The sequence below is a fragment of the Thunnus albacares genome, chromosome 20 (genome assembly GCF_914725855.1).
Source record: "Thunnus albacares chromosome 20, fThuAlb1.1, whole genome shotgun sequence".
In the NCBI taxonomy this organism is placed as follows: domain Eukaryota; kingdom Metazoa; phylum Chordata; class Actinopteri; order Scombriformes; family Scombridae; genus Thunnus; species Thunnus albacares.
The window spans coordinates 1259996-1277288 of NC_058125.1; the positions used below are offsets into that span (position 1 = coordinate 1259996).

Sequence of the window (17293 nt, forward strand, 5' to 3'; positions counted from 1 at the left end):
ATTCAGCAATCTCTCTACTGCACAGGTGGAGAGGTTTCTGCTAAAATCTAAGCAGTCTATGAGCCAGGAGAAAAAGCAGGCAAATTATTAGCACATTAGTTAAAGCGAGAAGTAGTCAAACAGGATATACTATACTATACTATATCCTATACTCAACATCCTCCAATTCACAGGTCATAAACAATAAGTTTATGCAGTTCTACTCCAACCTATATCTTTCAAACAGAGATGCAGACTCATCCCAAATAATTTCATTTCTCAACTCTTTCAACATTCCCACCTCGATAGTCCAATATCAGCAAACAATATCATATATGCAATTAAATCCATGCAAAGTGGAAAAGCTCCTGGTGCCGGTGGGTTTCCCGTTGAGTTACATATAGGTCAATCAGTGTTCTCTGCTGCAATTATAAAATACTTACCAAGGCCCTCTCACACCGTTTGGAAAAAAATAATGCCCACTATTATCAACCAAGACCACACAGTTTTATTTCTGGTTGACAATCTTTTTTCAACTTTTTTTAACTTTCAACTTAGATGGTTATTGAATGTTATGTATTCTTATAACTCTGAGCTTCAACCTGAAATTATTCTTTGATACAGAAAAAAGTATTTGAAAGGACTGAGTGGGGATATCTGCTAATAACCATGGTGAAATTTGGGTTTTGGCTGCCTTCCTTAATTGGATCAAGATCATTTATTCAAGCCCTATGGCCTCTGTGCATTTCAATGGTATTACTTCTGATTATTTTATCCTTCATAGAGGTACCCATCAGGGATATTGTCTGTCCCCATGTGTATTTATTATTGCAATTGAGCCCTCAGCTATTTCTATCAGATCTAATCAGGGGATTCGGGGGACTGATGGGGATGGAGCTACCTACAAACTATTGCTGTATGCAGATGACCTGCTTCTCTATATTTCAGATCCAACCAAGCTTTCAGGCTATAATACAGAACATATGCTCCCCGACATGGAGCAACACCAGGGTTGCTTGGGAATTGGACATAGGCAAGAAATTCTCACATGAACTACAGGACACCACTATCTCACTAATCCATTCTTCATCCTTCTGTGTGAGACACAACCTGACACAATTTTAAATATTCCATCCACTACATTACTCTAATTATCTTTTTCCATGATAAATTGGCTAAAATTTACCAATCTGTTCATCCAGAGTGTCCTCGTTGCCACCATATTCCAGTCTCTTTAGGTCACATGTTCTGGTCCTGCCAATCACTGACCGACTTTTGGTCCTCGATTTTTGAATGTCTCTCTTCAATATATAACAAAATACTAAAAACTAATTCCCTTACTGCCACCTTTGGGATAGTCCAAATAGGGGAGGGCCTTTCAGGTCAGCATAGGAGTGCAACTGCATTTGCCTCTTTGCTGGCCCGCCAACTTATTTTGTGTGACTGGAAGGCAAAAAGGCCTCCTTCATTTACTCAATGGATCCAGGGGGTGATGTCAGTGCTGCAGTTAGAGAAGATTAAGTATGGTGTACATGGATCATACAAAAAATTTGATAAAACCTGGTCTCCGTTTATTAGTTATGTTCAGGGTCTTTCATTTCATTTAAATGGATAAGTCGCAACTGCTGTAAACATATACTGGTCAACCTGAACTGGAACTGGAATACAATGTATGGCTGAAGCTGGTGATTGTTTTCGTTATTGATGCTGATTAATCGATTGGCTGTCTGCTCTGAGGAATGTCAGGAGATGATGATGATGATGATAATAGACTAGACTAGACTAATAGTATATGTGTCCCCATGTCAAGATGACTAAATTTTGTATAATGGAAAATATCTACAAAAAGATGTTAAGAAAATTCAATTACAGTTGATAAGATGTAAGCGTATCTGTTCCATAGGCGCACGAGTGGCAGTCGTCAAAAACATTTCTAAAAACACTTTCTATGTGGATTCCTTTACATTAACATGCATATTCTCTGGTGGTTATACTAAGGCTGTATTTATACCTGCCATTAATATGCAATCTGTATCTGGATAATGCCATCTGTTCCACGGACCTTTGCATTTACACCTAGTATTAATAGGTGATCTCATTATCTCAATTCTGACTGCATTGAGATGAGATCACAATTTGCAAATTAGTTAGGCAGACTAGGCTGGCAAACTCATCAACAAACACGTTCCAGGTCAAGGGAAGCCATGCTATGGATGGCTGTCATTCATTTTGAAATCATTACTTATCAGGGTGAAGGTGTAGTTGATGTTTTACCTTGCAGGGTGAATGATGGAGTGTGGTCACACTGGGTGGATTTCATTTACACCTGGCTGACATCTTAACATTAAATAGATGGTCATATCTTATCACATCTTGACTGTTGTTCTGTGCTTTGGTATAATGCATCCAACACTCAGATTAAGAAACTGCAAATAGCTCAGAACAAAGCTACACATTGAGCTTGTTGTTCTTATAGAAGACATGTTGGTGACATGCATAAATGTTTGTCTTGGCTCAAAGTAACAGACAGGTTTGCATTCACATTACTTATATAGTTATATTTGACGATGATTACCATACTGGGAAAGCAAGTAGAGGTAAAGTTGTATTGCCAAAACTTTCAATAATTGCACTGAAAAACCCATAATGATGTATTTAGCAATATTATTCTACTCACCTGTAAAGTGATCTATTATTGGAGCTATGTATTGTATTGTTTACTTATTTAATTTTACCTTATTTTATTATTTTTCAGACTTTCAGTCTGTTTAGTTTGTATATTGTGATGAAGCTAATTATGATAGATGTTATGATAAAACTAATGGAGATCCTAATACAGTAAATGAAAATAAATGAAACAATGATAAGATTGAAATCCAATCTGTGAGATCTGATCTGTGAGTTTTTTCTGCCTTTACACCTGCAGTAACATGCATTTTTCCTCATCCAGATGAGACATTCAGACACAGATCCCATGTTAATGCAAGGTGTAACTGGGATATAACACTAACACTCATGTTAAGGCATCATTCAAGTTCATCATTCCAAGTCAAGCTTTGTCAACAATGTAATTTAGACAGAAGCACATTCATTTTACACTGTCAACAAAACTCCCCAAAAAGATGTAATGGAGATAAACCATGCTGTCCCACTCATTGAGACCCTTCTAGGCACACACACATACACACACACATACACACACACACACATACACACACAGTCACAGTCACAGACAGACAAACTAGCAGACTTGAGCTGGCCAACCTCTCCACAAACCAAACTTTATCATAAGTCGCCTTTAATGTGAAAACCAATGACAAGCTCAAGGAGAAGCCGTGGCCCCAGCGAAAAACAATTTATGGTCCCAAAGAACATAAGAGAGATGGGGGAATAAAAGACAACATAGAAGAGAGGAGAAAAGTTGTTCAAGTGTTGGCAGGGACCTGATATAATTTGAAATAGGTACTGAGTGTTGTATTTCTGTCAGGAAGGACTCAGGACAACCTTGAGCAGAGTGGCTAAGGCTAGTTGGAGTTCTGAAGTGTGGGACTGGCAGGTTGAGAATAAGAATGCGCTTTCTGGTTTATTCAGACGAATACTGAATATCGAGGCCCTTGTGGCTGACATTGACAGAAGTGTGTGAAGGCTTAGAAAGTTCGTAAACTTTCACATATGCAAAAAGGGAAAAGCAAAACCCTCTCCCAATGTGAACCCCACATGAGTGTTCCAATAATTGGTATTGATTACAGGTGTACTTTGCACAGATTCACACACCCTCCTACGTAAGCAATAAAAAAAGAGGTAATAACAAATTGTTCTCACATGGAGAAAGATCAAGGAGGACATTCACCTGCTACAGACAGATCGACACACACATTTGCAGATCTAAGGCACAGGAGTGGAGCAAAAGTCACATGCAGAGCCAAATCAGCCTACTGGGGGACTGTCTCCTAGAAATTATATATACAATACGTTTTGTTAAAAATGTAATACTGGATGAATTACATTTTCTCTCAACATAATGACAAAACGTTGTTAATTAATATATTTGGCAAGTTGCTAGAAAAGGTTGATACTAAACATATGAGTGAAATATTTAGTGACAATGTCATTCTTTTTTTTCCCCACCAAAATATCTGATCTTGCAGTACAATATCTGCTAGTAGACACTACAGCATCATTAAACTTTTATGGTTATGTTTAGACTCTGGCAGCACTTGGTTAAGGTTAGGGAAAGCTTGTGGTCTTGATTTAATATTAAAAAAAAGTCTGCAACATGTTTATTAACATTTAAACCAAAAAATGATCTCTCACTAACTTTAATCAAAGTGCTTTTTTTGATGAAAGCTAACTACACACAAGATGTGATCTTTGGTCTCTGGTGTGAAGAGTCCCACATCTACGTCCTGTACACCTGCCATCCACCCTGACCCCTGAACTCCCACTGTCTTCAGAATGATATACTCATGTAGTGCTTCATACGTTTGAAAAAAGCTTTTCCTGTGAACATAATCCAGTCACGCAATTACGTTTGACAACACAACGTAATTGGGAAAACAATTTAGTTGTATATTTCTAGGAGTAATTTCTAGGGTTGACTAGGGGACCCTGAGGCAAAAATGAGCTGTGAGCTCCCACTGACCCCCTGTTTTTCACACTCTTTGTGTATTGAGTTTGTATTAGTTAGTTATCAGTTATTAGATTGTGGTAACTTGATTGAGCACAATTTTATTTAGAAGAATACACCACTTAAGCTTAAAATATACTGAAACAGTAAAGCTTGTAAAAGTAAGAATTCTACATTTTTCCAGCTCTTGAGGATAATCTTTTTTATTTTTCACTCATTATAAAGGACAATTTACATTCAGTGTTTCTGTGTACATATTTTCAGATTCTGTACAAATTGTAGGCACATTTAGAGATTTTTGTACAAATTTACAAAATCTGAGCCCCATAGAACTTGCTGAACATTATCAATAGGTTTGTAATACATATTTGGTCATTACTACAAAGCAAACTTACATATCTACACATCCAGCTGACATCTGTAATGTATTATTACAGATGCTAATGTGACATGAACATGCCTTATGGACACACTTTTGCATGCCTAAAAGTCAGGTGGTAAAGGTACTAAAGGCACTAAAGTCACTCCAGATTGCTGTTTTGTACCTCCCAGTTTTCTTCCCACTCTTGACCTTCACTCTTGCCTTCCCCTCGCAATCTCGGCTGTGGCTGATTGGAGTTTTGTTCCATTGTCGGGCCCGTCACAACAGAGTGACAAGAGCATAGATATACAGAGAAATACAGAGGCACACACTCTGGACAGGCATACACACAAAAATACAACGCAGTATTGGGAAACAGAGAGTGTACACACAGAATGAGAACAAACACACAGATTTGCATGCACACAGGTACTTAGACATCAATTCACACCCATACATTTCGTTACTGCAGTCAAATACATACTGTACATCCAAACAATATGACAGTATGTGTGATATTCTATCAGAACTATTCCAGCAGTACTGATGATGCTGCTGCCTCTATAGGGATGATCAAATTATCATCAGCACCCTGGAGCATCATTAGTCACATTTCCCTTGAACTACAAAGTACCACTGGACCAAAATAAATATTTCTACCCCAATTTTCATCAGCCTGTGATCCTGATCAATCAACATTCAGCCCCACATTATTAATTTTCTATTTCAGCCCTCTGTGTGTTTATGAATTAAAGCGCTTAATTTGACTGTATATCCCAGGCTGTGGAACTGCAGGTCAGTCAAATGCTAAAATATGTGCTGAGGTGGAGGCCTAATTCTTTCCGGGCCAGGTCCTGAGGGAGAGATCAGGGTATGGAGAATTACACATGTCAGCACCCCATCGCCTGCCAGCAAGAGGTGAACCTGATCATATTTTATGGGATCCCGTATGTCAGTGTAGCAAAAGTGCAGCAAAAAGTAGGATGGTGGAGGTCAGGATGCTGGATGTTTGACTAGCACCTCATTTGTGTGGGAAAAGTAGTTATTACATGTTTAGTGTTTTAGTTGCCTAACCATGCCTTAACCACATTTTATTTGCTATAACCACTATCCTCCCGAACTTTAAAGGAAGGGTTCACATTTTTTAAATCTGTCTTAAAACAATAGTCAGGGGCCCAAATGAACATTGAAACAGGTTCTTCTTGCTGTAATCAGTCCTCCTGTTCATTAGAAGATCTCTTCGTAATGCACTTACAAAGTGAGTGATGGGGCCAAAATCCATAGTCCTCCTTCTGTGAAAAAATGTACTCAAAGGTTTATCTGAAGGTAATATAAAGCTTCAGCCATCCAAATGAGTTATATCAAATAGATCTTTCAACGTTACAGTCTTTTTAGTGCCAAAGTCCCTCTTTTTGTTACTATACTTCCACCACAGCTCAACAGGCAAAGAGGGACTTTGATGCTAAAAAGACTGTAAATGTGGCAGCTATCCACCTGATATGACTAGCTCAGACTTCTGAAGCCTAATATAAGCTTCCGATCAACTTTTACATTCATTTTTACACAAAATGACTGGATGGACACACTGTGGATTTTGGCCCCGTCACTTACATTGAAAGCACATTTGAAGGGGATCTTTTAATAGTCAGTATGAACAAGAGGGATGATTACAGCGAGGAAAACTTCTTTCACTGTTCACATGGGCACCTGACTGTTGTTTTAAGACACACTTGTAAAATTGTGACTCTATCTGTTAACCATGCTGTAGTTGCCATGCGCAGATATTAGGTGGGGTCCACGACAATATTTTGTGTTCTTTGCAGTCACCACTTGCCCCAGGAATCCTCAATGGTAAGGAGCTTGGGAATGGTGATGACATTGATAGGTTTTTTTGGTTCCAGAGTGTTCTTATCACAAGCAGAACTCCCGCCACACTTTGATGCCGTTGATGAGAATATCCTGATTGGTGTCAAAGAAACTGGTCAATATCTGCGGGTACAGCAGAGATTGCTTCAGCTACAGTACAGCTGCACCTTTTTGACCTGGCTGGAAGATTTGAGGGTCCAAGAGAAGCAATTGATGTGATGTCCTTGGCCCTTTAGGGTTCCCTGATGGTTATCCCCACTATGCTAATGACATGTTAGCTGGCACCCACATGTTTGATGTAGAGGGTGAAAGCAGTTACAGAGTCAGATCTGGTATGCAAACATTGTAAGGCTAACCCTGTTCAATACCGTACAGAGGCAAGCAGTTCTTTCACTGCAGATTATAAATATACATACTATATTTGTGATTATGATATATTTGTCTTTGATCAAGATATAGGTCTAACACCTGCATTTGTGAAGCACTCTAACATCTGGCCTTGCCTAACACCTCAGTATAGTATAGACATATGTTTGTATCATGTATTCGTCAAAACCTCCTAACATCCTTCTCTTTTTTTTAACAGAACAAAAACAAAATTGCGAGACTCATTGGTAATCAAGAAAGGACTCTAAGGCCTGAATCATTTCCAAATGAGTTGACACACAGCAGTGTCTCTGGACCCAAATAAAGTTATCAGACCACTGGAGTGCCACAATATGATGGTAATTTAGGCTGAAATTAATACCAGGGTTGAGAAAGTTGAGAGTTCAAATTTAAATCATGCTGCCACAAGTGGTGAGAGCTTTTCTTGACTTGGATTTATCAAGAGGGGTGAACCATCCACCTTTAGAAAAACACAAATCCATAAGATCCTACTTGGAAAAGCATTTCACTGCACAACTGGGAATTATTCTGTAACAGTTTCCAGAGTAATAAATCTTGTCTAGACAAGCACACACAGAAAACCATTGGTGAAGTCTCAGAGCAACTGCTCTGGCCATCCTTTCACTCCAATATTAACGCGACCATGGCACCATAAGACGCAGTGAGCATCAGTCAGTGGGAGGACCTGAGCACCCATTGCCCAGAAATATTTTCCTCACTGTCACTGTGTTAGTATTTCCTTTTAATGATATGTTATTATGTCTTAAAATGACATATCACGCCCACTTGAAAATCCTGAGATGTTATTTTCATTCCCACTTACAACAGCAAGGTCTCAAGGTATGTGAAGCAAAAAAGGGATTGTATCATCTAGTCCTAAATAGAACCAATCACCTGGATTCAACCAGTGACTGCTGTGAAAGAGCGGCTGGCAACTAGGGAAAGACCTTATGACAGTCTGGAAAGACAGCTGGCACCCATTCCTGGCTACGAAAACTTCAATGAAGAAAATACCCCCAGAGTCAGCAAGAGTGAGGGTGGAAGATGACCACTGACAGGCAACATGACAACTGACCCAGCAATGAAACAGACATTGAGTATGATGATCAGCAAAATACCTGAGACTACAACACCTGCACCAGGAAACAAGCTCCCTGTCAAGGGGGATTGATTCCTCCTGAAAAGGAGGAATCAAGCACAGCAGAGCACCACAAGCCTAGCCTACTACAATTTGCAACCGAGATTAAGATCTAGAGGTATAAGCTGCTAATCAAGTGGCCAAAGTCCTGTGAGAAAAAGGAGTGGGAAACAGAGACCTCAGCAAAATCTTGAGCCAAATGGGGGGAACTGCAGTGAAGAAACTGGAGAGAATGGGAGAGCTAATCTACGACTATGGAGCTGAATGCTTTGGAGCTGCAGAAAAGAAGAATACATCATCCAACTAAGTCCAAGAGGCAGCAGGAAATAGAGTGACTGGTCAAGGAGAGAGGGCAACTGAAGAAGCAGTGGAGGAAGCCTCTGAGGAGGAGAAGGAGGGAGTAGGTCTGCTGCAGGCAGAAATCAAGAACCGGCTAACAGCACTAAAGAGAGCTGAGAACCTGAGAAAGAGAGCTGAGAACCTGTCATTCCATCCTGCATCTGCAAGAGAGTTTGTCCGTGAAGGTGCAAAGCAACCCATGGCCTGTACTTCAAAACCAGAGACCAGGGAGCTTGGAGCAGCACAGGACTGGAAGCTACTGGCGGATCTGGAGCAGAGACTCTGCTTCCCATCATCATAGATCCATCTAAATACACAATGCTTTATCTTCATCTCCATAGCAACAGTGGCTGAGCATTATGGGTAGTGTAGAGCCTCCTACTATCCAATACTGACCAATACTTATTTCTCAGAATCAAAGGAGGATTAATTAAAACTGATGGCCATAACATTAACAAGAAATGAGATGAGATGAGAAATATTAAAGATAGCATTAAAAGAAAACATTAACACAGTGACAATGAGGAAAATACTTCCAGGCAGCAGGTCTTCTGGTTCACCCACTGACTGATGCTAGTGCCATAGTCAGGTTAATATTGGAGTGAATGGATGGCCGGAGCAGTTGCTTTGAGTGTCTAATAATGATGCGGATGGGTTTACATTGAAGTTAGCTGGAATCCCAGTGTGTCTCATACAGACACTAATGGGTGTGTTGTGCGTTGGAATTAGATGCCGAGGGGTGTAACAAAGTGTCTGTATTTGACGCCCTGGCAATGAGAACGGGTTGCCAACATATATCCTAGCTAAATATGTTAACATGCAAACTCAGTGTCACATGTTTTGTCACCTGAAATTCTTAAAAGTGTGGCCTACAGGTTCCCAGTAAGAGGCACTTCAGCAGGCAACAAAAGAAGTTTTCTGCTTTGTGATTTTGTTTGTGCTTCCACAACTGTCATGACATCCCTGTTTGACAAGTCTCTTGCTATATAACCCCCTGAAGGACACACATGCTTAGTGTGTTTTATGTGTTTACATTGCAAACACTGTGTGTTATCAGTGTTTTCGAGCATTCATGATTAATATCACTGACTATGTGAGGTTCTTGCATATACTCAACCTGTGAAGACTCTCATGTAAAAAGATTCACACTCTTATTCTTTCACATAAATCTGAGAATCTTCATCAGCTCTTTATGGAGCCCACATGGGGTTGCTTGAAATGCAGGTGATCCCTTTCTGAGGCCAGTATTTGTATTTTTGTGTGATATTTTTTAATTGAAAATACCTTGTAAGAGTGAAACACTTTGTTCACCTTGAAAATCTGATGTGAAACCATGTTTTAAGTAGACATACCTTGTATGGACAAACATCGTCTTGTCTTCTATTATAACTCTACATTCTAATGATGTCAATTCAACAATCTCTCATCTGACCCCCCACATACTGCATATGAACTAATAAACTAATGTCATCAACTGTTCACAAATGCAGCTCAGTCACAGGTCACATATATGTATCCTGCATGTTGCAAAATTCAATTATGGATTTAAGTTCATATACAGCTATTTTGCATTGGTAATATATGTTTTGGAGAAATGTAATGTGGGGAATAACATTCTGTATCACAAAGGTTCATATTAAACCTTACCGAAAATGGTATTATGTAGAAATTATGCTTGGTTAGGGGAAAATGTGGTCTCAAAGATAAGAATGCCAGCACTGACAACACTCCGATGTCCACGCCCGTACTTTTCACATACAATATGTCACATCAACCTCAGTGAATGGAAATTGCTGATGTAAAACAGCTACATATAGTTGTCATAATGTAATTCACTAAAAAATGTGGAAGGTAACAAATGAATGCAGATTTTTTCCACAAGTGTGAATTAAATTCTTAAGCCTTGGGCCTTTAAACTGATTCTCAAAGGACTGAGAGACACACACACAAACACACACACACACACACAAGCCTGTACACACACAGACCTTTTCATTTCCCCAGACCTCTACCCCTCCTTCCCAGCTCTTCAGATCAGCATGAATGTGAAGCCAAATGCTGGGAGGGGAAGCTGAAACGATGCTTTGGAGCACCACACTTGACAAGCCACTGCCTGAGGCTATGAGCAAGTCAGCAGCCTCCTCCCCCCTCCCTCCTTTCCTCAAATTTTCATCTATGTACCTCTTTATCTTCCATCTCTCTATCAAAGCCCGCCCTCTACCTTATACCCCAGGAGAAGGAGGCCTGCGGTCGATTTGCACAGGGACCTTCTGGAAGATCCTTTGGTCGAGGATGAAGAGACAGTGGGATGGTGTGGGAGGACAGGAGGACATCAAAATAAAGAAGACTAAGGAAGTGCACAGATGACATGGACAGAGTTATGGAATAGTGGGAAGGAAAGGCAATGGATCAAACATAGAAATCAGTGACACAGAGGATCCACACAAGGAAGGAGATCAGGAGAGGGAGAGGAGGAGGAGAAGAGGAAGGGCGATGGGTAGGGTGGGGGTACATGAGAAACCTCACTGTCTGTTTTAATATTCCCAGCAGAGAGAGAAACAGACAGAAAATCGATCGCTTCATTTTTTCTCTGATATGAAAGAGTTAGACAGAAGGCTGAGCTTAAAGTCTCGCTTTCTCTTTCTCCCTCTACCACCTTGAAAATCATCTTGTCTCTCATCTGTAAGTCATGGAGACAGAAAAAGTGTGTCTGGGGGGACAACCAAAGAAAAGAATGAGAATGCAGGCTGAAAGGAGCATCCTACTGTATATCCTTTTCTTTTCAAGCATAACAAGTACTATCTCGTTCAGCTATTTCCTCTTGCATTCACCCACATGCTTCTTTAAGTACAGTAGGTCTGTGGCAATTTGAGTTTTACCACTCCATTACTGATTGGTCCAATTTAGTCTATTAATGAAAGTTTGCACAATTGCTGTTTTAAATACTCAGGGTCTGGTAGGTGTCCCCTGGGGAACCTTCTTTGGAGTGGTGTGGTGTGTTGAGACTGTCCTTCCAAGAAAAATGACACGATAGGCCATAATGTCAGTCACCCAAAAACCACCTATAGTTATGTTTGAGTGACAGATGCCGTCTAGCAGTCGTAGTAATTATGACCTGGAGTAATGGTGCAGTTCAGATGATGTATATGTCGACATATTTCCTCATTTAGAGGAGGAAGGATGGATGGAGGCATTAACCAAACACTGGACTTTGCCACAGGCGACTACTGTTCATTTCCTGTTTCCAACCACGAGTCAAGACAGTCGACACAAAAGCGTAACTGCAAAGGTGGCCTAACTTTAAGGTAGTAGTAACTTTAATCTACACCGTTCTCCAACCTTAACAAAGTGATTTGAACCTAAACCATGACCTTTTCCTGAACCTAACCAAGGGGTTTTTGTGCCTAAACCTAACCAGACTTTGAGCACAGCATTGTCACATCATAAAACATCATTATTTTTTAACAGTGATTTGTAATGGTTTTGGAGAGGGCAGACAAATGATGTTGTCCTGCCAATTACTGCCAATAGGGGCGCAAGATTAGAAAGGCTACTAAGTGTCATTCTGGAGTGATATGGTCAAACAATGTATTTGGTCATTTAATTTAGAGAACTCGTTGAAAAAGACTGCTGCTAGCTACAAGTCATAGGTGTTGCTTGCAGTGGCATTGAAGAGTAAGAACCACACTTGCATCTAACGAGTCCAAAGTGACATTTGCAGGTATGTTAACATGCTGTTTAATGTGCTGCAGCAGAGCAGCTAATTACCTATCTAGCCTGCTAGCTGATGTTAACATTTTCCCCAGTGGATGTTTGTTTGGTGGCTCCTTCAACAAGCTAAGTTTCAGGACAAGACGTGTGTTCATGTTTGTAAGAAAGAAAGCTGATGTGGGTTGTTCTTCAGTCTATGGCTCATGTGTTGTGTAGCAGGATGCTATCAGGCTCAGTATGACCGTCTGCTCTGTCTATGATAGGACGCCACCTTTCTACTTTATGCAAAGTTTGATTTGCTGTATCAAAATAAGGACTCCACTTGTGTAACAGTATTCCATCAAATTAATGCAAAGCTAGAGGGCACCAAAAAATATAAAATACTCAGTAGAGTGCAGATGTTCACCAGGTGTGTAAGGTAAGGTGTAAGGTGTGTATATTTTAAATAGATTTCAATAGATGTATGCAAAGTTTTTAATAAAGTGTTTTTGTATAGTACAGTCTCAGTTTTCTTTAAGATTCATAGAATAGTGTAATGGTATTGTAACTGAGTGTCCTGGATTCGCCTAACTGAAATCCCTCCCTAGCTCCCTCTCCCCTCCCAAACAAAGAGAGAGTTGAATCTCATTCAGTTGTCCATCCTGACTCCCTTACAGTCAATATGGTGGCAAAGATAACAAAAAGGGTGATTTATTCATCTTGTATTGTGCCTAACTTTAGTGGATCATAACATTTTGGGTATGGAATTAATATCCAGATGCTCCGGTTCAAGATGAGACCAAAACTTTCTATGGATGTCAGTTTTTGAGCCACGACAAAGGCCAAAATGTTGCCTGCAACAGACTAGGTAAGCCTTGTTTTTAGCCTAGCCAATTGCAGGAAATGCCTTTTGCTATGTCCTAATACACAAAATAACAAAATGAAAAAATCCTGGCATCTCAAAGCTGTCTCTGTGATGTAAAGCACTGGCCATCCTGCTGTATATGAGCCAGTGCCTGAGCTGTCCACCTGTCCTTTAACTGATAAAACAAGGAGATGCTGGCGGCTTTGGGTCGTCTGGATGGAGTCTGATTGCCTGCCCGTCTCTCCAGTCCAATCCACTATCAGGTTTGGTGGTGCCACTCAGGAACAACTTGCACAGACCCATACTCACATATACACACACACGCACACACTGTGACACAGTGACACACCCCTTCACACAAGGAAAGAGAGAGTTTCTGTCACACACTGATGCACACGCACCCCACAGAAATATTACCAAAAGCAGATTTGCACTCATACTCACTCGGGGTGGATTGTAAAATATTTACATATGCTTGAAAATTCCAACATGCACATCACAGGCATGTGCATGCTTCAACCACCATGTGCACACACATTTACACAGTTAATGAAAAGCAGGATTCCTGTGAGTGTCTGGCCAGAGTTTGATCATTTTCTCAGATCAATGTCAGTAGATTGCAGGGGAGCCGTGAGGCTCACATCTCCACTCAATACTAAGACTAGACCAAGCGGCTATGTGAGTTTGTGTGTATGTGTGTGTGAGAGAGAGAAGCAGAGCAAGACAGAAACCTGTTAAACAGTGATTTTAGAAAGTCTTAACTCAGGTTTGTAAACCCCTACCTCAGGTCCCTGTTAGAATAATATCTGAACAACTGTAACTAAAAAATGTCAGTTTTATATTAGAATGAAAGTACCTTAGTCTTTGAAGAACAAAAATAGCCTTGCATTTTTCTTCATCAGTAAGGAAAGCAAAACAGTGACTGTGCCATATAAGGCTGTGACAGAAGGATGGTTTGGTCATCCCATCATTCAAGAGGCAAACTGAGTGAACAAGATGTTTCATCTGGAAAACACAAATCCATGCAGGCTTTTCCACAAACTCATCAGGTTTTATCTGAGCCTGATACAAACTCACAAAAATCAACACTGTGGTCATGGACAACTCCAGGTGGTGAGAGATCATAGACTTTGACAGGGCCATTGAATACCAATTCAGTTCCTGATGGAGCTGGAGAATGCACATCTTCCCACACCAGCAGCAGAGGATGTTAAACAACGTTGCAAAGAATACCCGCTTGAATTTGCGAACCAAATGAAACAATATCTGCCTACCAACATGCAGCAACTCCAGTCTCTCAGGGCCTTGAGTCCATCTACATGCTCAGTGCTCAGAAAAAAGTTTACATCTATCAGTACTCCAACTGTACACAGGAGACCTCAGCAAGCTTGATCAGCAGTAGAGAGTACTGGCCACACTCCAATGGCAGAATACAGAAGACTGCAAAACCGAACACTTCTGGATTGAAGCGGAAAATCACAAGGACACTGCCCATGACAAGGACTTTGCTGGGCTTGTATCATTTGCTCTATCACCTCTGGCATTGCCATTTAGCAACGCAGCTGTGGAACGCACATTCTTGGAGATGCATATGATCGAGACCAAATTGTGCAATCAAATGAAAGACAATACAGACATGTATGACAAGGACCAAGAGGGCAAAGGATCTTAAAGCATCTGACACCATTGGTTCCATTTCAAGGAGTTTTCATTTTTCTTTTTTTTACTGTAAAGCAGTCAGCCTTCTACAAGTCAGACAGGTAAGCTGAAATGATTTTAATGCCATAAATACATAGCCTATTTACACATATATGTATTGTGTGTATAATATTAAAATGTTGTGAATTAACAGGATAAAGTGTATCAGTAGCAATAAGATAAACAAAAATGCTAAGAGTAAATGCATAGCCTATTTAAACATGTATCTGCTATAAGTATATGATTAAAATATATTAAATCAACATGATAAGGTGTTTCAGTTGAAATAAGGTATAGCATTAACTACAGTAAATGGATATGAAGTAAAAACAATACATTTATGTTGTCCAGGCAGCGAGGAAGAGGGAGAAGGAGAGAGAGAGCGAATAGACAAAGTAACAGGTTAGTTTGTGTGTTAGTGAATTGGTCTATAGCACAGAGCTATATTTTATTTATGATAATATACTGTATCTAATTACACAAGGCCATTTTAGGACCTAGGTGAAAGAGCTGTTTAGGGAAAAGTGCTTTTAATGCTGGCACACTAAACATTTATGGTGTTACTTTGTAGATTTAATAATACATTTGGCAATTATAGCAATGCTGTTGGACTTTAAAAGCAGTGTATATGATTTGGAAGAGGCATATTTTGTTCTGGTACTGTGCTGGTTTTTGAGCTGGTTTTATTGGCCAATAGGCTGGTTTTGATTGGCCATTGTGCTGGTTTTGTCACAGACCTGGCAACCCTGGTCTATTCAGCAACTTAAAGGGTTGATTTAAACCATCTGACAGCAGAGTTAGGCTTTATGAGGGCCTTGCAGGTGACTAAAGCCTCTTTCACATATAGTTCCCAGTAAATTACTGGGATAATCTTTCAGGCACCGCTAGTGATTTTCATTATTCACACATGCAGCTACATTGAGGAACATTTCCATTTTGTGCCTTTTCACACATGCCATGGCAATGAACAGATGGGGCAAGGGAGAGTCCAGCAGATGGCGGTAATGCAACACTTATGGATGCCAACTGCCATAAACTCAACAGACGAAGAAGAGACGGCAAGGTTGGATATACGTGTACGTAGCGGAAGACGTCTCTTATTATTTTCAGGAACATGGCAGGCCAGGTTTTGCCCAGCTGTTTTTGTCCGGTGCCAATGTTCTTGTAATGTATTTAATATTCAACAAGTTTGCAAGACAAAGCACCATTTGCAACAAAAACATTGTAAAGGCAACCATAAACAAGTCATGCATTCAAATATGTCATCAGTAGAGTCTTGTGATTGGTTCATTGACTGACATAACCCTTTACATGCTTGTCCCTGCAATGTTACTGCTTTCATTCACAACACAACCGTACCACCCTGAAATGTTACGAGGTCTTGAGGTAGGAAATTGGTGGTATAGATTTCCCTGAATATCGATCTCTGCTCACACGACCCCGTACAGGAAATGTTCTTAAACTTTTCAGGACTGCATGTGTGAAAGGGGCTTCTAAGGCATGTGGCTGAGAAGGAGACCACAGCAACACAGTCTGCCATGCAGTAATGTGGGACTGTGTGAACTGTTGAGGAAGCAGCAATCAAACATCAACACAGTGGACCCTGAACTTAGGCCTGCATGGAAATAGCTGGTGGAGTGCCAATGCAGGATTGTCTGACAAAAAGTTGAATCTGGCTCAACTTTAGCCAGAACACAATGCTACATCATTCGGCAAGACGCTGCATTAGCCAACCAAATACATGCTAGCCCACATTCCTAGTAGATTCGTTTTTTTGAGCGATCACCACAATGAAAGATAAAAGGATGGTCCCTGTGACTTTCTGTGACTTTCCAGACCAGTAAAATCCTTAATTATAATAGAAGTTAGAAACCACTGTGAAGTGTTTTGGTGTCTGATAAGACAAACTCATGTATCTGTTGCTCATGCTGGACTTTCTGGCCTTTCAGACATCAAACACTATAATCATTTAATAAGTGTGAGTTAGTGTGTAAGAGTGGCCGGTTAGCAGAGACAAGTTAGCATTGAGCAGCATTATATCTCTTTACCAAGGATTATTTTCATTTACAAAACGTTTTTTGGTTATATCATACCGGTGTGCAAGGATCATAAAAACAAATGCTTGCTGGAATTAATTATGTGGATCATTGCCAACTTATCCAGAGCAGTACACAAGCCAGAATGCTGTCAGAGCACATCGGTAGATAGTCAAAAACCTCCTTGTCTGCCATCTCCATTTCAGCTTGGTTTGGGAAACAATGTTAGACAGTGAAAAACTGCAACCAAACACTGCTTCTTTTATCGCTATGCACGACAAAGAACCGGGACCTAATTGTGCTTAAG

The 17293-nt window shown here is 40.3% G+C and overlaps 1 long non-coding RNA gene across 1 annotated transcript; it reads right to left on the reverse strand.

Moving 5' to 3' along the window:
* Positions 1–6416: 6416 nt before the first annotated feature.
* Positions 6417–17029, reverse strand: LOC122971349. Its single transcript, XR_006399451.1, has 3 exons — positions 17019–17029; positions 13194–13196; positions 6417–6483 (listed from the first exon to the last, which is right to left on the reverse strand). It is a non-coding gene; the product is annotated as an uncharacterized LOC122971349 (long non-coding RNA).
* Between the last annotated feature and the right edge of the window lie 264 nt (positions 17030–17293).